General features: G+C 36.0%; 1 protein-coding gene across 6 annotated transcripts in view; it reads left to right on the top strand.

Annotated features, from left to right (window-relative positions):
- Positions 1 to 19439, top strand: part of LOC105222584 (acetylcholine receptor subunit alpha-like) — a 374463-nt gene that overhangs the window by 22006 nt on the left and 333018 nt on the right. The window lies entirely within an intron of this gene.

Below are 19439 nucleotides of genomic sequence, written 5' to 3'. Positions count from 1 at the left end.
AATGTGTGGCCTAGCGTTGTTCTGATGGTCCTGATCAAGCTTTTCCAAAATTTCATCGACTTTTACAACGATAGGTCGACCAGAGAGAGCGAGGGAACCAGTGTTATGCTACGCGAAATGATAAAGCATCGTCTACGTAAACTTAAAAAAATTCATTGGTGGCTTGCTTGGCATTCTTCCGTTTTTTATACAAAAATTTCAAAATATAGCGAATTTCTTCATTATTTTCACTAATTTTTAAATAGCTGTAACTTTTTTTTCAACTTCCCGACATCAGTGTAAATCGAAATTTCCAGAGCGGAAGCAGGCGAAAAATTGTTGTGCTACACGAACTGATACAACATCGTCTCCGTAAACTTACCGAATTTCTTTATTAATTTCACTAATTTTTGAACAGCTGTAACTTTTTTCAACTTCCCCGAATTTGTTTTGCTAAATGAAGCTTAAAATCTCACCTTTCCAAATTATCCAACTAAATTCAATGATAAGTGTTTTGAGAGATTTAAAGAAATCAATGTTCGAGAGGAATAAGAATGAGAAAACAAAATTCTACTCTTCAAAATTCCTTTGATAAAATCATTGTCCGCAAAAATATCAAAACTAAAAAAATTGGCAAGCTATTTACTAAGGGGAGTATTGTTAAGTAAATCATTTTGTAGACTGCAAGTCACGTATCTCTTTGTTTGATTTTATTAAAACCCTAATATCTTCTGCAGAATTTTTTTCAAATTTTTTGTAAGAGGAATTAATTCTATTACTAACAACAAGATAATCAATCAAAATATGAGATGAGCAATAATCATAAAAGCAATAGCACATTGAAAGCTTCCATGAACAAATTCGTAATCGGAAGAATCATCAGAATTTGGTAAATAATCCAAGCTGCCGGTAGATTCGAACTTGCCAATACGGGACGTAAGTGGTAATTAGACTCGAAGTGAAGAGAAAAGGTTTTACTGGTCACATAGAAAAGGTAAACCAATTCACGGTTTCAAGTTATGAAATCAAATGGATCATAAAAGAGGCGAATCTAAAATACTCGTTAGGACATTACTCCACAAATGCTGATGAAGAAACCAAATATTGCAAAAATTGCGAAAAATTTGAAATAGATAGTGTCGGTACCAAAGATGTCTCCCTTCCTTCATGTAAATAATATAATTCCAACGCCCCAATTCGAGTTTCGTATAAAACGTGGCACTGTAGAGCAAGTAAATAGAATGACTTACGAAATCAAAAAAGCATTCTATCACAGAGACTATGTTGCTGTTCCGCAATATACCTTGATGTAGCCTATGCATTCGATAAGGTGCGCCACGACGCACATAGAGATTTCCGTGGCTGAAATTCAAAAATTGAATGTTGTCTGATTTGAATGAAAATTTCACAGTCTATACATTATTTTCCCAAAATCCATTGAAAAAAATAATGCATAAAAAATTTTGTGGAACAACATAATTTGGGCGTCAAAATTTCAATGTTCTTCAAATTCAAAGTAGTGAATCTTTTTAGCGCTGTCTACCGCTGTGGACATACTCGTACATATACCGCATTAAAGCCTGAAGTTTCAGCTAAACGATAAAAAAAATTCAGCTGCCCCAAATTGCCCCCCTTGAAAAAAACAATGAGATACTGTAATATAGCAAGTTACCGCCCAAAAGTATGCAATATATAGCGTACTTTATAAACGTTTGCCTTTGAATGCAATTGTTTTTGGCACTGGGCCCGAATCGCGGCAGTCGTGAGCGAGCAAGTAATCGTATCGAGTGAAATTTCGTAACGTGTCGAGTGTGCGGATCGTCGCACTCGACACGAAACGAATAGAAATTTTATGAAATAACTTCCCTGGTGTAGCTGTAAATGACATTTTCGAATACATTCAAATACGAAACAAAACAAGTATTTGAATTTGAATTCAATGCAAATCTTATATATAAAAATGAATCGCAAAATGTGTTGGTAAGCGCATAACTCAACAACGCTTAGAACAATTTTGCCAATTCTTTTTTTAAAATGTTCTTTGAGGTTCAAGGAAGGTCTTTACGCCAAGAAAAATTCGAATAATTGACGGAAAACCCTTAAAACCAGACCTTTTCTTTTTCCCATACAAACGAGTGAATGTTTGTTTATTAGTAACGCTGAGAGAACGACTGAACCAATCTTGATGAAATTTTCAGAGAATGTTCTGGGAGGATCGGGGAAGGTATAGAAATAAAAAAACCTGTATGCTTTTCGTGAGAAAAAGTCGGAAAATTGGACAATTCCAAAAAGTTAATTTTTTCCATACAAATTTTTTTAAATTTTTTTGTTTTGTTTTTCAATTATTTGAATCGTTCAAATTTGTCGTTTGCTTAAAAAATTTTTGAAAATTATTCAGTGAAATTGTTATGTGTGTTGCATACAAAGTGATCAATTGCAGATTGAAATTTGCTACGATGTCACGAAGAGGTCCCGCTAATATCGGTCGGCGTTCTTTTTGGCATCAACATACATTAGTAGCCCAAGGCACATGACCGAGTATTCCCAGGATGCGAAAAACGACGATTGTTTCTACCTTCGGTTGCTATCGATTAATGAACGCGGTTCAACTTCATTTGAGTCATTGCGTACTGTGAATGTTACGGTGTCTGTGAGTTTTGGAGAAGTATGCCAGGAATTACAATTGCTGGTAAATATCAATCACTGGAATGCACATGAAGTTCGCACACTTTTCGCGATAATCATTTCAACGTATCAGCCTTCAAATCCGCGCCTATTATGGGAAACGAACAAAAATAACATTGCCGAAGACATTTTACATCGTCTTCGCTAAAACTTGGAAATGGGTTAATTCCGGTTGATACTTCCGGTGGTTTGATATCAATTCCATTCGCCGCTTATCAATTCACGAAAGATGAACTCATCACGAATGTGTATCCGAATATTGGCCAAAATTTCTTAACATTTTGTTGATATTTTTATCGTAATATTGAATATTGTTGAACAACAATATTGATCAAATTACATTAATTTGCGAAGTGTGAAAGTGATTAGAGGTCAAGTGATATCAAGTGCTGCAATGGAAAGTTTTAAAATTTCTTATTTAAGAATATGTGAACTTTTAATGGATACCAATAGTGATATTGACATAGTTGTTGAAATTATTGCGACTAATAATAGAAACATGACTCAAGTGGATGTTGCGAAATTTGAAACATTAAAAAAAAAATTTTTGTGACGAAATTTAAAGAGAGATGGCAAAGAGCAAGACGTGAGAGAACAAGATTTCTTGAAATGAATGAACAGTGGCTTACAAGTGATTATGTAGTGGAAGTTACTAACGAGACAGAAGCACCGAGCTGTTCTAGCATGGTTAAACTCGGACGACCAACTATTGCCTTCAAAAACAGTAAGCCGCGAACAAAGAGGACAAAACTGCATGAATTTTATGGAAGCACCTCGGAAGAAATGGTTTTGTAAGCCGCAAAAAAACATGGTAGCGCAGATATGAATAAGGTTTTCACTCCAGAAAAGGCCCTGGCGTTGATTTTCGATGCTTCATTATCTAAGCACCAATATGAGGTTTTACGCAGCTCCGCTAAGGAAATTTGTAGTGATATTTTCCGGCCTTATTATGTTGTCTTGGATGAAAAAAAAATGTTAGTCTGAAAATGTGCAAGTGACTGCAAGTTGCGGTCAAATAGGTCTACAGGAGTTACTGGACCGTACAGTGACAAGAATTTTAAAATCAAAATTGCGAAATGAGGTGGCAGAATTCCCCAACGAGCTGCAAATGGTTTCAAAATGGGGTTGTGATGGTAGTTCAGGGCATAGTGAATACCAGCAAAAGTTTACAGATCCCAATACGTCAGACAAGTTTATGTTTTTGACTTCATTTGTCCCGTTGGCTCTCACTGAGCGCAGCAACATGTCAACGATGTTGTGGAAAAATACTGAGCCTTCATCAACAAGATTTTGTCGGCCACTGAAGTTCGAATTTATAAAGGAAACTTCTCATGTGATAAATGCCGAAGTGAACAGAGTCAATGCTGAAATAGGGAACTTGCAACATTCTGTTGTTGAGGTGCATAATAAAAAGTTTACGGTTGGTCATGTTTGTCGTTAACGATGATAGATGGGAAAGTGGCGAGTAGTATCACTGGAACTTCATCTAAGGCGGTTTGTTTCATTTGTGGAGCAAAACCGACAGAAATGAATGACATTGATGCCTTGATATTAAGAAATACTTCAGATGAAAGTATTTCTCCACTTCATGCTCGTATAAAATTTATGGAGTGCATTTTGCACATTGCGTACCGTCTTACTTTTAGAAAGTGGAGAATTACAAAGGACGTAAAGCTAGAGATGGAAGCAAATAAAGCAGCTATTCAAGACAATCTGAAACAAATACTGGGTATCAATGTAGATGTAGTGAAACAAGTAATTGCAGGAAGTCGATTGATACAGACAAATTCTATAGATATTCTTTGGATATCGCCAAACTGTATGTTGACCTTTATGGCTGGTATTATATGCCCATAACTGTTCACAAAGTTTTAATTCATGGCAGCAAAATTATTTCAGAGGCTATTTTACCAATAGGTGAGTTTTGGTTAACCTTTTTTAATTTTATATCTTAATTTATGCAAGTTGTAATGTTTTTTCATAGGAATGTTATCTGAGGAAGCACAAGAAGCACGCAACAAGGATTACAGGAACTATAGGATGTATCATTCCAGAAAAATTGGACGCATATCCACTAACGAAGATGTGATGCATCACTTATTAATGCCTTCGGATCCGTACATAAACCTTTTTCGTACTAAAACAAAATTAAAAAAATTAGAATGTCACAAAGATGTAAAAAAGTTGCTAAAAGAGACTTGATAAAAGAGAATTTAGTTGTATGGGAGGTGAGCATAAAAGTGGGCGGATATTATTGAAAATTAACACCAACATATATAATGTCACAAAAATGCTATGTACCAAAAATGCTGTAGGTCAAAAATTAAGTTTCACCTTATATGGGAGGTGGGCGTAAAATAGGGGGCGTGATTTTGATTTTTTCATTTTTTTCTTGATTGGAATCCAAAACAATGATGAACCAAATGCCTTTGTCCTGCGACAACTCCTTAAATTTTTAGCCGCAGTATGCACTAGCAGAAACCTATGTGCGACGGCCTTTTGTATAAAAATAAAATAAACAAGTCAGGAAAGGCTCAGATCGGGTACAACCTAACAACTTATACTCTTGCAACTTACAAAAATCAAAGCCAGGGAAATACTGAGGATCGAAATCCAAGCAGTTTTATATAAACATGTACTAACTTTATACATACAACTCGTATACTGGCAGACAAATCAGGTTTATTAGAAAATCGAAATCCATTATATGTAGGTAGCATATGGAAGTTGGGGTAGTATCGACCAGATTTAATTTATTTTTCCCAATACCACATACTAAATTATAATTGAAATTCGGGGATAGTACTTCTCTGACAATAATATGTATGTTTGTTAAAAATGGGTGGAATGGGACCAATACTTCCCTTAGCAACCATATACCTAATATAAAGAATATCAAACTTGCATGTAACGCATATACCAATATGTGAGTTATCTCAATAAAAATGAAATGAAAACTGTTTATTCATAACAGTGTATCTTTGTGTCTAAAATAGATAGATAGATAGAAATTGGACTTACCCTTCATATAACTAATTTTAGGATTTTCGGACATCCGGCTGACTTTACTCTATATGATTGTTTATTTAGTAAGTGGCATGTTAATATAGGGTGATTTTTTAAGAGCTTGATAACTTTTTTTAAAAAAAAACGCATAAAATTTGCAAAATCTCATCGGTTCTTTATTTGAAACGTTAGATTGGTTCATGACATTTACTTTTTGAAGATAATTTCATTTAAATGTTGACCGCGGCTGCGTCTTAGGTGGTCCATTCGGAAAGTCCAATTTTGGGCAACTTTTTCGAGCATTTCGGCCGGAATAGCCCGAATTTCTTCGGAAATGTTGTCTTCCAAAGCTGGAATAGTTGCTGGCTTATTTCTGTAGACTTTAGACTTGACGTAGCGCCACAAAAAATAGTCTAAAGGCGTTAAATCGCATGATCTTGGTGGCCAACTTACGGGTCCATTTCTTGAGATGAATTGTTGTCCGAAGTTTTCCCTCAAAATGGCCATAGAATCGCGAGCTGTGTGGCATGTAGCGCCATCTTGTTGAAACCACATGTCAACCAAGTTCAGTTCTTCCATTTTTGGCAACAAAAAGTTTGTTAGCATCGAACGATAGCGATCGCCATTCACCGTAACGTTGCGTCCAACAGCATCTTTGAAAAAATACGGTCCAATGATTCCACCAGCGTACAAACCACACCAAACAGTGCATTTTTCGGGATGCATGGGCAGTTCTTGAACGGCTTCTGGTTGCTCTTCACCCCAAATGCGGCAATTTTGCTTATTTACGTAGCCATTCAACCAGAAATGAGCCTCATCGCTGAACAAAACACGCGCGCGAAACACATTTTGAACCGAACACTGATTTTGGTAATAAAATTCAACGATTTGCAAGCGTTGCTCGTTAGTAAGTCTATTCATGATGAAATGTCAAAGCATACTGAGCATCTTTCTCTTTGACACCATGTCTGAAATCCCACGTGATCTGTCAAATACTAATGCATGAAAATCCTAACCTCAAAAAAATCACCCGTTATTATTTTCCGCTCTGCCCAGAAAAATTGCCAAAAAAGCAACATTTTCCTATTAATAATAGGTAATGAGAGAACTCATTGCGTTCATTGATTACGTTCGTGACGCAGTGTGGTCCAATAATTGTTGTATCTCAACTCATCTTCAACTTTTTTTCATTTAAAATGTTATCATAGCAGAGTAAAAAAGTTAAAATCAAGTTTTTTGTTTAGGAAGCTTCTAATAAGTGGATACTGATTCCTTATCAAATTTGCTTCGGTGATAAGTGATATTACTTCACACATTTTGTAAACACCACCAATTCAAAAATATATAGACGTTAAAGTTTACACCGATATGATGTGCCTGTATAAAAGTGCGTATAAAACAAACATTTGATAAAAATGAGAAAATGATGAAAAGAAATCCAAAGCTCAAGTATGTACATACATATTAGATTGCCAAATATCTCCCTTCCGCCTTTTTGCTCTTTATTCAATGCTTTATAAAAAGTGTTACAGTGATCGGATTTAGTTAAATTATGCGCCGTTTCGTTCGTTAATCTGTTTCGATCTAGACGGCAATTTCAGAATACCCCCTCGTAGATTCTGCAGATGGTTTAAAATGATGTGGTGACTAACTCCCATCTTCTGGGCGATGTCGGGAGATGCCACATGCCGGTCTAACACGATGATTTCCCTGATTAAATCGGTATTCGTCGTCACAGGTCTTCCGCCGGGTGGCTTATCCATGGTGTTGTTTTCACCCACTCTGAATCGTCGAAACCATTCGTCCGTAGTTCGAAGTGATAGAGTACCATCCCCCAAAACAACATTAATCTCACGGAACGTTTCTCTAGCGGGTTTGCCTTTAACGAAAGAAAAAAATGAAAATATCGCGAATTTCGGCTTTAGTGAACTCCCTGTTTACACGTCTATAACTGTTGAACGCAATATCCAAACTAATTATGCATATCGTCGTTTTGTAGGTTATGTCAAGACCTTTCAAAGATGTATAGTATTGCCAGATACGAGCTCTGTAACGCTTTATACATAGCCGCGAAATTCAAAAAACTAAAAGGCGGAAGGAAAAGATTTGACAACCTAATATGACAAAAAAAGGTGCGTGGAGTCCCTACGCGCGGAAGAAGTTATACTCTTAGTGATATTCAGAAATGCATATCATTTTGTATGAAAAAAAAAAATAGAAAACTTAAATTCACATTTTATAAATTTATTATGCACATTAAATGAAGAATAAAGCAAAGTCTAAATGAAGGAATTTTGACTCGGAAAGTAGTTCCGTCTCTTTTGTTCTTCGCCAATTTCATATGTGTACGCATATGTATGTTTGTATGCTTGTGCATAATTTGTTCGGCAATGTATGCAAATATATGTATGTACAAGTTAAATAAGTTAAACAATTCTTATTTTTTCAATTATTTATTTTATAATAATTTGGTGGGCTACTGCTGCACCTTATAAGCTACAATTTATAACTAAAACTTAAATCTAAAGAAAAGTATATCTAGAGCCTATGTTTACTATTAGCTACGTGGCTTTGCATTGTTTCACTATTAATAGCATCAGGCGACCAATGCAGTGGCTGACGTGAGGTAACGAATTTCCTTATCTTCTCAATATCTTCTGTTGTACTATTAATAATATCGAGCGTCAACGCAGTGGCTAGCGTGGGATAAGAATTTTGTTCACTCAAGAGTTCTCCGTCTGTGGATGAGCTATTTGAGTTAACTCCTCCCCTTCTAGTTGTAGGCCGTCCTCGGGCTTCCTCAGGCTGTCAATAACAATCTTTAGGGAAGATGCGCGTCTATTTTCTTTTAATTTTTGGAGCACCTTCAAAATAGAAAATACAGTAGCTATGATGAGGAGGATAGCCACGCTAAACGTTGTGGGCCTTGTTGTCAGTTCTTTATCTATTTCTCCAATGTATTGTAGATTCTTGATGTTAAGCCTTTGTAGGTATGATAGACTTAGAATTTCTTGGTGTCCAGTGATATTCAAGAACGCCGATGTCGCTGAGCTGGGATGTCGTCTAACAATATTCTTCATGTTCGAGAATAGAGACCCATTTATTTCGACTTCTTCATCGAATGTCACCAGAAATGTACCATAGATGGTTTTTCCGGAACTGTTGTCCATTTTTATAACAGCAGTCACATCATTGAAAATGATGATACAGTCGTCTATTACTTCCAATGGTTTTAGGTGGCTGGGACGAGTATTGCAATGTGCCGTGCCACCGGAGTGTAGTTGTTGAGCGCAAGTGGTGAAAGGTAATTTCTTGCAGAAAGTCTTAGTTAATGTATTGGTGCAGTTTCCAATTCGCAGGATCTTATCACCGCAATCTGCAACGTTGCTGCCTTTAGCGAAATGTAGTATTGTGCCGTTGTGTTCGACAGGAAAAAGAGTTATCTTTTTACAAACTAAGCTAGGTTCAGGATATTTAATTATGAAATGTAGGAAATTATGATCTAGTATTATATTGACATACATATGCTAGTTCCATTAAATCTATTATTGTCATACCTGTAGAGTGCTCATTTAACATGTTTTCTATATCTTTAGAATCGAGAATAAGAGGGTTAATAACGCGAATCTTTGCGAGTGTAATTGACAACAATAGTGTTTCAAGTTCTGAGATTAAGGTTCTATCCCTTGCGAGTAATGTTTCATAGAGGTGACCAGTGTCGATTTCTTTATCTTTTGCATAACTAACGATAGTATTTACGGTTTCTGTTAATTTGTTAATTCGTTCCTGTATCCGAGTATTTATTATTGCTTGTCTATCTATTGACTCAATTAGCTTTTGTTGATTGAATTTTAGTTTTTCAAAATCATCAAAATCGGGAGTTCCAGCAACCACTTTCAAAGCAGTTCCTAGAATATTAATACTCCTTGCTTGCCTATGGTGAATGTTAACTGTTTCTAAAAGTCTTTCTATATGACCTATATCAGATTCTAAAATTTTTTTCATATGCGACTGTGGAAAGTGTTTCATCAGTAATCTTGTTTCGCCAGCTATTTCTGAATACTTGGTTAAATTAGATGAGTGTCTGAGATATTTAAAATGCTGCCAGATAACTACATTTCCATCGATTAGTGGGATGTAGTCCGAGTGTGTATAATCGGATAGTTTTGCAGTTGCTACAGTCACGAAAAACAGCACGGTCGATAGCCTAAATAGAAAAATATAGTTTAGAATAGAAAGTGGAATTTAGACTTATCTTAAATTGTCCTTATGGACCTCTCTCCCTTTAATTATAACCACTGTTCCCAAGTCGGCTTCTATTGTAGCTTCTTCATACAGAGGCGTAAGTTTGTTGCCTAGCCTCTTAATTATTTTCATAAGTACTTTATCCCCTACCTGAAAAGTTCTGTTATGTCTTGTCTCATTATGTGTCCGTAGTTGTATTTCTTGACTCTTTTTTATTTTTTCTCTTATATCTGCTTCGAGATCTGGTGGGTGGGAGTGTATTACGTCGATTGGTCTCTTATTTATTATAGAGTGTACAGACTTATTGTATTCAATTGTTGCTTGAAGTATTAATTCAACTGTGTCATTAATGTGTTTTTCAAGTTTCAAGCACCTAGCAATTTCCGCGAGGGTACTATGAAATCTCTCTACCTGTCCATTTGATGTACTATGGAGTGGCGGAGAGTTTATAATTTGAACGTTAAAACTATTTTCCAGAAGTGATTTTATTGTCCCTGAATTTAAAGATGGCTCATTATCGCAAAATATAATTCTGGTATGCGCATAGAAATTCATAAGTTGTAAAATTGATGGTTCTATATCAATTATAGTTCTCGACGCTATAGGTTGTACTATGGCGAATTTTGAAAATTTATCGATACAAGTTAAGAAATATTTTTTATCTGTAGAAAATATGTCAATATGGAGTATTTCGCCTACATGAGAAGGAATAGGTGTTTCGCCGATAATATGTTTTTTCGGGTGTCGGACATATTTTGCTCTATTACAAATTTTGCAATTTGCAACTATTTCATTTATCAGATGGGTCATCTTTGGGAAATAATAGTCTTGAAGTATTTGTTTGCTATTTTCTTGGGCTGCCCTGTGGGCCCTATTGTGTTCGGCGACTATTATCTCTTTTTGCTCATTCTTGTCGATAACGTCTATGACCAATTTTTTTGAGTGCCAAAATTTTGTTGTCAGGAAAATCTCTACGAGTTTACTTTGAATATGTGCTAAGATTGGTAATTCACACACGATTGCGTTAACCACATTCTTATTGACTGCGTCTTTTACTTCCTGTCTGAAAAGTTTATGACATGCCTTGCTTTTTGGCCAAACATAATTATAGTTTGTGTTGAGGAGACTGAGGTTTCTTCAATGATTATTTGATTCCGGAAGCAATTTACTGGTTTGTCAGTGTAGTCAATGACATATGTCAACGACAATTCGCTATGTACAGTGGCCATATCAGATGGTACATCTTCTTCTAAAGCATGTAAATTTTGCCTTGATAAAGTATCAGCAACAAAATTTTCTTTTCCTGGGTTATAATAGATTTGTGCATTATGTTCATCTATAAAGGCTTTCCATCTTTTTATTTTCGCGTTTGGATTTTTATCCGAAACTGCGAACGTAAGCGGCTGATGGTCGGTATAAATGTTTAGATTTTTTACGCCATACAGATAGTTTCTTAAGGTTTTTAATGCCCACACTATAGCAAGTAGCTCACGTTCATTTGTTGGGAAATTTTGTTCGTTATCCCTAAGGGTTCTAGTAATTGGTTTCCCAGCTTGGGATAAAACTGCTCCTAAACCAAGAGATGAGGCATCTGTTGTTAAGTCAAATGGTTTTTGGTAGTCAGGATAGAGCAGCATGACGTCTTCCGAAATAAGAATATTTTTTAGTTTGTCAAAAACTAGTCGTTGTTTTTCATTGAGGCTTACTGCTATCTTTTTTGATTGACCGGCACTCACTTCACCGTTATCACCCTTCAGAATTTCTGTTAATGGTTTGGCTATAGATGCAAAGTTTTTGATAAAGCATCTATAATAGCTTGCCATACCCAAAAATGATCGAACTTGAAACAATGTGGTTGGTTGTTCAAATCGGCTAATAGCTTCTATTTTACTTGGGTTTGTTGTAATGCCTCCTCGTGAGACTACGAACCCAAGATACTCGACTTTTTCTTTGAAAAAATTCGACTTTTCTCATGAAACCCTCATATTGGCTGTATAGAGTTTATCTAATACCCATGCTATATGTCTTACATGGTCTTCCATGTTCTCTGAAAAAATTATAACATCATCTACATAAACGTAGCATGATTTTCCTATTCGCTCCCTAAGTACATCGTCTATAGCTCTGCTGGGAGCATTTTTCAAACCAAAAGGAAGTCTGCAAAATTCGTCTTTCCCATTTGCTACAGAAAAAACGGTTCTTTCTCTGGCTATTTGGCTTTTCCGAGATTCGACAGAATTGCACTTATATTTTGTATGGGATATTTATCGTCAATTGTTTTGGAATTTAGCTTCCTAAAGTCTATAACTAGTCGTTTTTTTTTTGTTTCCTTGTTCGTCTAATCCTTTTTTATCTACTACCCAAACTGGGTTATTGTAGGGTGATGCTCTAGATGGCCTAGTTATATTATTTCTCAACAAGTTACTAACTTTGGTATTTTGGCTGAATTTGTTTGGGAACTTCTATGCTTTCGACCTCTGTAAAATTAACGTCAGAAGATTTTAAAAACTGAATTATTTCTGAACCGGATGCTGTTATTAATACTTTATGTTTGAAATCCAATGTAGCACCTACTTCATTAACCAGGTCTAATCCTATTATTCCGTCGAATGTTGACAGATTTGGGAGTATAAAGAATGTAGTTATGGTGTTGAAAATATGCATAGGACATTTTTTTTTAACGGAATTGAAGCCATGAAGTGACTTAACTAAGAAAGATTCGTTTACTGCATTGACGTTATTTAGTTCAGTTAAAGGTTTAATATAATTTTTTGAAGCTCCTGTGTCAATAAGGAGCTTTATGGTTCTACCTGCTATCGTTCGCTCCACAAACGGTAACAGGGAGCAATTTCTAAAAAATTTACTTCATCATATTGATTAGTTTTATCTGTAATATCATTTGCCTCTAATTCGGCTGTAGTTTGATATTCAGATTCGTCTTGAGCAAGTGTGGTTTTATTTTGTAAAAGATGATTTATCCTTTGTTGCTTTGGTCCCGTATACCGTGCAGTGCCATTATATGATCTTTTAATGATCTGATTAGGGGGTGGTATATAATGAGAGAAACTTCTATTTGGTTGTTGGATAGATCGCCTAAATCGAGATAAATTGTCAATATCCATCGGTTAGGGTGTATACTGTTTTGAAAATGGTCTTCTATTTTGTGTTTTTTGTCTGCCAAAAGATGGATTTTTAGCCAGTTGTACGTTTTCATTGTTTGGATCTAAGCTTTTTTGATGCTGATATTCATTTCTATGAGCTCTTTCTTCTAAGCTTTTAGCAAAATTGTTTGCGAATTGGAAACGTTCATGATTAGACTCAACTTCTTGAGCTAAGGCTAATGCTGATGGCAGGTCATTTGGACGTGCTGCAAAAAGAATGTCACTTAAGGGGTTTTTCGTGCCTGAAATAAATACTCTCAGTGCATCTGTTCTGTATTTGTCGTTAAGGGAGGAAGCTAAGGGGCTTTCGTGTGTCATTATAGTTTTATTAATGAGGAGCGTTAACTTACGCTCGATTTCCTCATAGTCCTGCATTATTGACAAGTTTCCTTGACGTAGAGTCGATAACTCTTGTTCAATAAGGTAAATAGGTCGTTTGTCAGCGTAGGTAAAGTCTAGCCTGTTGATAATAGCTTTAAAATTCAGTGGTGTATCGTATGAGGACAGCACCATATCAGCGGAGCCCCTTATTTTATTTCTAATAATGCCTATTGCCTGGTAGTGTTTAGAACTTCCTACATAACTCTCAAACAGTTTATAAGCTGCATGAGCAGCCTTACGCCATGAGACATATGTCTCGTGTTTCCCCTCGAAATCATGTAGTGATTTTACCATGTCTAATGATTCATCGCAACATATTCCTGGTACTATTTCAGCATCTCTAAATACTTCTACTTCAGGTACCGTTAATGATGCAAATTTATTTTCTAAAGTTTTTACCCTTTGTTCAAAAATTTGAGCTTGATTTGAAAGTGCAGAGTTAACCGCAAACTCAATAAGCGTTTTTATTTCTGATTCTCTAAGCGACATTTTATATGGTCTGATTACTCTATTTCACTATCACTCGTAAAAATATTACAATATTTAATGAAAATTAATTAACCTTTCGCACAGATTCTATTTGTTTCTTTGTTTAATAAGCACTCTACTTATATGCTTCTTTATTTATTTATAATGGTTATATTCCAATCCGTTTGTTTTTGTTTGGTTCCAGTCCTTTTGTTGGGTTCCTCCTTCTTGTTGGGCGCCAGTTAAATAAGTTAAACAATTCTTATTTTTTCAATTATTTATTTTATAATAAGTAATTTGGTGGGCTACTGCTGCACCTTATAAGCTACAATTTATAACTAAAACTTAAATCTAAAGAAAAGTATATCTAGAGCCTATGTTTACTATTAGCTACGTGGCTTTGCATTGTTTCACTATTAATAGCATCAGGCGACCAATGCAGTGGCTGACGTGAGGTAACGAATTTCCTTATCTTCTCAATATCTTCTGTTGTACTATTAATAATATCGAGCGTCAACGCAGTGGCTAGCGTGGGATAAGAATTTTGTTCACTCAAGCCACGCGTGAGTTCTCCGTCTGTGGATGAGCTATTTGAGTTAACTTACATATAAGTATATATGAGAGTATGAATATGCAAGTCAATGCGCGCACATGTAATAAGTATATTGATAAATGATGAAAATATGATTTCAATTTCTGAACGCGCACATGCGTATACATACACTCCAGAGAACGGCATCGGCTGAATGAAAAACATTCGTACGCACTCAACAGCCGAATAATCACACTGTTCGGATCAGCCGATCCAACATGCATGCGTTCACATTTTCGTTGTTGATTTTAAATTCACTCGGGTGTGTGCGATTTTTTGTTTCACTCCGAGTTTGTTCGGCTCGTGTTCAATATAATGATTTCGGACGCTTGCTCATTCGGTTCAACAATCATTGTTTTGAACAAGAACAACACTCAACTCGCAAAAATCAACTCGTATGATTTTACTCATGCGCGCAGCAAGCGGCACTTTTTCTGCACAGATGAAACGTGAGAAGAACGAAAACAAAAACAAGCTACAACAACAAGCTGCAGTTCGTGGAACGCATGGGGCTTGCATAGAAATTGTTACTGTACATGCACGCTCACATCGTGTCGTCTTGTCGCTAATAGTTTACTCATAATCAATCAACTCAAATTGAATCGAATGATAGGCTGGTTAGTGAACAACGCAGAATCGTGGGTCGTGTCAGCTGGGACAACCTATCTTATGGGCGTGCAATGTAACTGAACAGTGAAAAACGCTACTCCCTTCTCTAGTTGAGAATTCGCAGAAATGAAAGACAAACGAAAGAAAAAGAAGTATTACTTCAATAATGCACAAGCATACAAACATACATATGCGCACACATGTGAATATGTCACCAACCAAAAATTGAAACATTGTTCTACATAAACAACAACAGCATAAACATGGCAACATTGTGTTGTTGGTAGAAAAGGCGAGTTGTGTCGAAAGAAACGATCAAACGATCGTCGATTGTCACCGATTCGCTTGCTGCTCGAACATCTTCGCAGACAAGGTTGCGTTAGATTCACATTGAGCAAGGTTGCGCAACCTGAATCTATCGCAAGCTTTTCCGAACTCGTATAAGAAGTATAACTTCAAAAAACATAAAAAATTATAAAATTTACACGTATAGTATAAGAACATGAATAACGAAGAGAGGAGCAAAAGGCTGCAGCTGAAATCAAAAGCATAGACTTAGATAACATTAACATATAAGAAAACTTGGTTCATTTGAGGGCGAGACAGGGATCACATTGTATACCTGAAATCGATGTATAAAGAAAAACATATCACTCAAAAGGGCACTTATAAAACAATAGTTTTAAAATAATAAAACAACATATTATTATATAAAAACCACTATGATATATATCACATACCTTTTTCTCAATATTCCTTTCGATTTATGGCGATTAAATTTATATTGGAATTTAATTTATTATAAGAGATAATTTTTAAGCTATTTTTACTGCACAGTTCGCGTGTTTCTATTGTCTCCCTTCTCTAGCGCGTACGAATGGGATAAAGTAAAAGTGTATTTACCTTAGTTTTACTGTTTTTTTTTTAAGAAATAGCTTAATACAAACAGTGGTAAATTTCAAACGTTTATCTTTTTAAATAAATAAATAAATAAATAATCAAACCCACCCCATTCAATCTGTCTATAACCCCTTTCCCTTTAATCATTAAGTATTCTTTTCCGCGACATTATATGTACGTGTAACTAACACAATTTAATAAAATTAATTTATAACTCTAAATAATGACTGATCGGTATGAGTGTCTTATAGCAATGAAAAACCGTTTTTGGAGCATTCCGTTTACTACCTGCAATAGTAGAAAAGTAGTACATTTTTTTCAGTATTCCACAGAAATATAATGCCTTTATAGCAATGAACCAAAATGCGACAAATATGTAAGCTTTCTTGATAAAACTCAAAGAACATCTTTATCTTGTAACAATAAGTTTTCGGGCTAAAAATGAATAAAATTGAGAATTGAGGATTTTAAAAAATCCAGTTGACTTTACACCATGTAGATTGGTCTAATAATGATATGTCGTAACGCCGAAATAGATATTAATGTAACTCAGAGAGCATCTATTTTGGTAATGTACATCGAAATGCCAAAATTGGGTAATCTGAGGTAATACTACCCGCAGCCACCATTTACCCAATAACAGAATTTCATTATATATATCGAATAAACGGTTAGCCAAAATTGTATAATGTATACATATGTAGGTAAATGTGGCAGCAATATTTCTAAACTAAAAACATATTCCCGAATATACGGTGTTTGAGTTACGTTAAAAGTTAAGGCAACTCGTTCAGGGCCCGAATCGCGGCAGTCGTGTGCCAGCATGTAATCGTATCGAGTGAAATTTCGTAACGTGTCGAGTGTGCGGATCGTCGCACTCGATACGAAACGAATAGAAATTTTATGAAATAACTTCCCCGGTGTAGCTGTAAATGACATTTTCGAATACATTCAAATACGAAACAGAACAAGTATTTGAATTTGAATTGAATGTAAATATTCAATATACGTTTATACAATATGTGTAATAAACTGTATGTAAATTTACTAAATTTAGTTTTTGCAATGAATAAAATTAACCCAAACGTGTATTTTTATACAAGTTCATCTGATTCAGAACCACCAAATGGCCATACGATTCAGGTTTCGTGTTAAAGTAATCCCATGAATTTACCTGAAGCAGCGTAAGAAAATTAAAAAATTAATTATACCGTTTAATATTTTAAATCATCTACATATTATTTTAAATCATCTACAGATTCAAGAGTGGTTTAGATTGACCAAAGACGCATTTACTTTCATCCTATTGGCAATAAAATTTAACGGACATTTATCAACCGCAGTACCATCGATGTTTCAATAAGCGGGTGGGCCGGTGGAAAATTCTCAGTAATGATAAACGAAGTCGGTTTAGTCCTGAAAAGGTGGCAAAGTTCGGCAATGTATGTGCAGCGTTGCGTAACATCTGCATACAGTTTAAAAATTCAACATATTTTAAATATTTTGTAAATGAAAACAACAATATAGAAATAGATACGGGAAAGGAGACTCAATTAACTAAATTGGTCATAAAATTAGAGATCATATTATACTGTATTTAGATAATAATTGAATTAAACGTTCCAACAACATTTGAATTCATATTTTGTTTTTAATAAATATATTTTCAATAAAAACAGGAACTTGGAATTAACATATCGTATATATTGGTGTTTATTTCTGAACTTTTCTCTTTAAAATATCAAGCTCATGAGTTTTAATCTGCAACTCTACAGCTTTTTTTTTGCATATCTGCTTTATGTACATCTTCTTTTATTTGCAGGAATCTCTTCTTTTAAGCAATTAGTTTCTCAAGATTTTTACTTCTGCTGCAACATCTAACCCCGTAGCTTGGAGGAGTTGCTCTTCTGCTACAGTTAAAAGTTTTTCCTCGTACCACCTCCAGTCCTTTGTTTCATAGCTTTGTTGAGAGACATTTTTTTTTACATAGTGCTTTTGATCAGCAAATACCTATTTTTGTATTTTATTATTATTTTAATCATCTATTATTTTATTTATTTAATTAATATTATTTACTTGTATTGATCTTACTTTTCGTCAAAATTTAGCATCTTTCACCGGTGACCCGGCAGCGTTAAGATTTAGCGTCAATGTATCCCATAGTTTACATAATGCAACTTTGCCTTTCCCACAATTCTTCTTCTTCTTTACTGGCGTAGACACCGCTTACGCGATTATAGCCGAGTCAACAACAGCGCGCCAGTCGTTTCTTCTCTTCGCTACGTGGCGCCAATTGGATATTCCAAGCGAAGCCAGGTCCTTCTCCACTTGGTCCTTCCAACGGAGTGGAGGTCTTCCTCTTCCTCTGCTTCCCCCGGCGGGTACAGCGTCGAATACTTTCAGAGCTGGAGTGTTTTCGTCCATTCGGGCAACATGACCTAGCCAGCGTAGCCGCTGTCTTTTAATTCGCTGAACTATGTCAATGTCGCCGTATATCTCGTACAGCTCATCGTTCCATCGAATGCGATATTCGCCGTGGCCAACGCGCAAAGGACCATAAATCTTTCGCAGAACTTTTCTCTCGAAAACTCGCAACGTCGACTCATCAGATGTTGTCATCGTCCAAGCCTCTGCACCATATAACAGGACGGGTATTATGAGTGACTTATAGAGTTTGGTTTTTGTTCGTCGAGAGAGGACTTTGCTTCTCAATTGCCTACTTAGTCCGAAGTAGCACCTGTTGGCAAGAGTTATCCTGCGTTGGATTTCAAAGCTGACATTGTTGGTGGTGTTTACGCTGGTTCCAAGATAGACGAAATTATCTACAACTTCAAAGTTATGACTGTCAACAGTGACGTGAGTGCCAAGTCGCGAGTGCGACGACTGTTTGTTTGATGACAGGAGATATTTCGTCTTGCCCTCGTTCACTGCCAGACCCATTTGCGTTGCTTCCTTGTTCAGTCTGGAGAAAGCAGAACTAACGGCGCGGGTGTTGAGACCTATGATGTCAATATCATCGGCATACGCCAGCAGCTGTACACTCTTATAAAAGATTGTACCTGCTCGATTAAGTTCTGCAGCTCGAACTATTTTCTCCAGCAGCAGATTGAAAAAGTCGCACGATAGGGAGTCGCCTTGTCTGAAACCTCGTTTGGTATCGAACGGCTCGGAGAGGTCCTTCCCGATCCTGACGGAGCTTTTGGTCCCGCTCAACGTCAGTTTACACAGCCGTATTAGTTTTGCGGGGATACCAAATTCAGACATTGCGGCATAAAGGCAGCTCCTTTTCGTACTGTCGAAAGCAGCTTTAAAATCGACGAAGAGGTGATGTGTGTCGATTCTCCTTTCACGGGTCTTTTCCAAGATTTGGCGCATGGTGAATATCTGGTCGGTTGTTGATTTACCAGGTCTGA

The sequence above is a fragment of the Bactrocera dorsalis genome, chromosome 2 (assembly GCF_023373825.1).
Source record: "Bactrocera dorsalis isolate Fly_Bdor chromosome 2, ASM2337382v1, whole genome shotgun sequence".
Taxonomy (NCBI): domain Eukaryota; kingdom Metazoa; phylum Arthropoda; class Insecta; order Diptera; family Tephritidae; genus Bactrocera; species Bactrocera dorsalis.
This window is presented reverse-complemented; position numbering and strand designations above follow the sequence as displayed.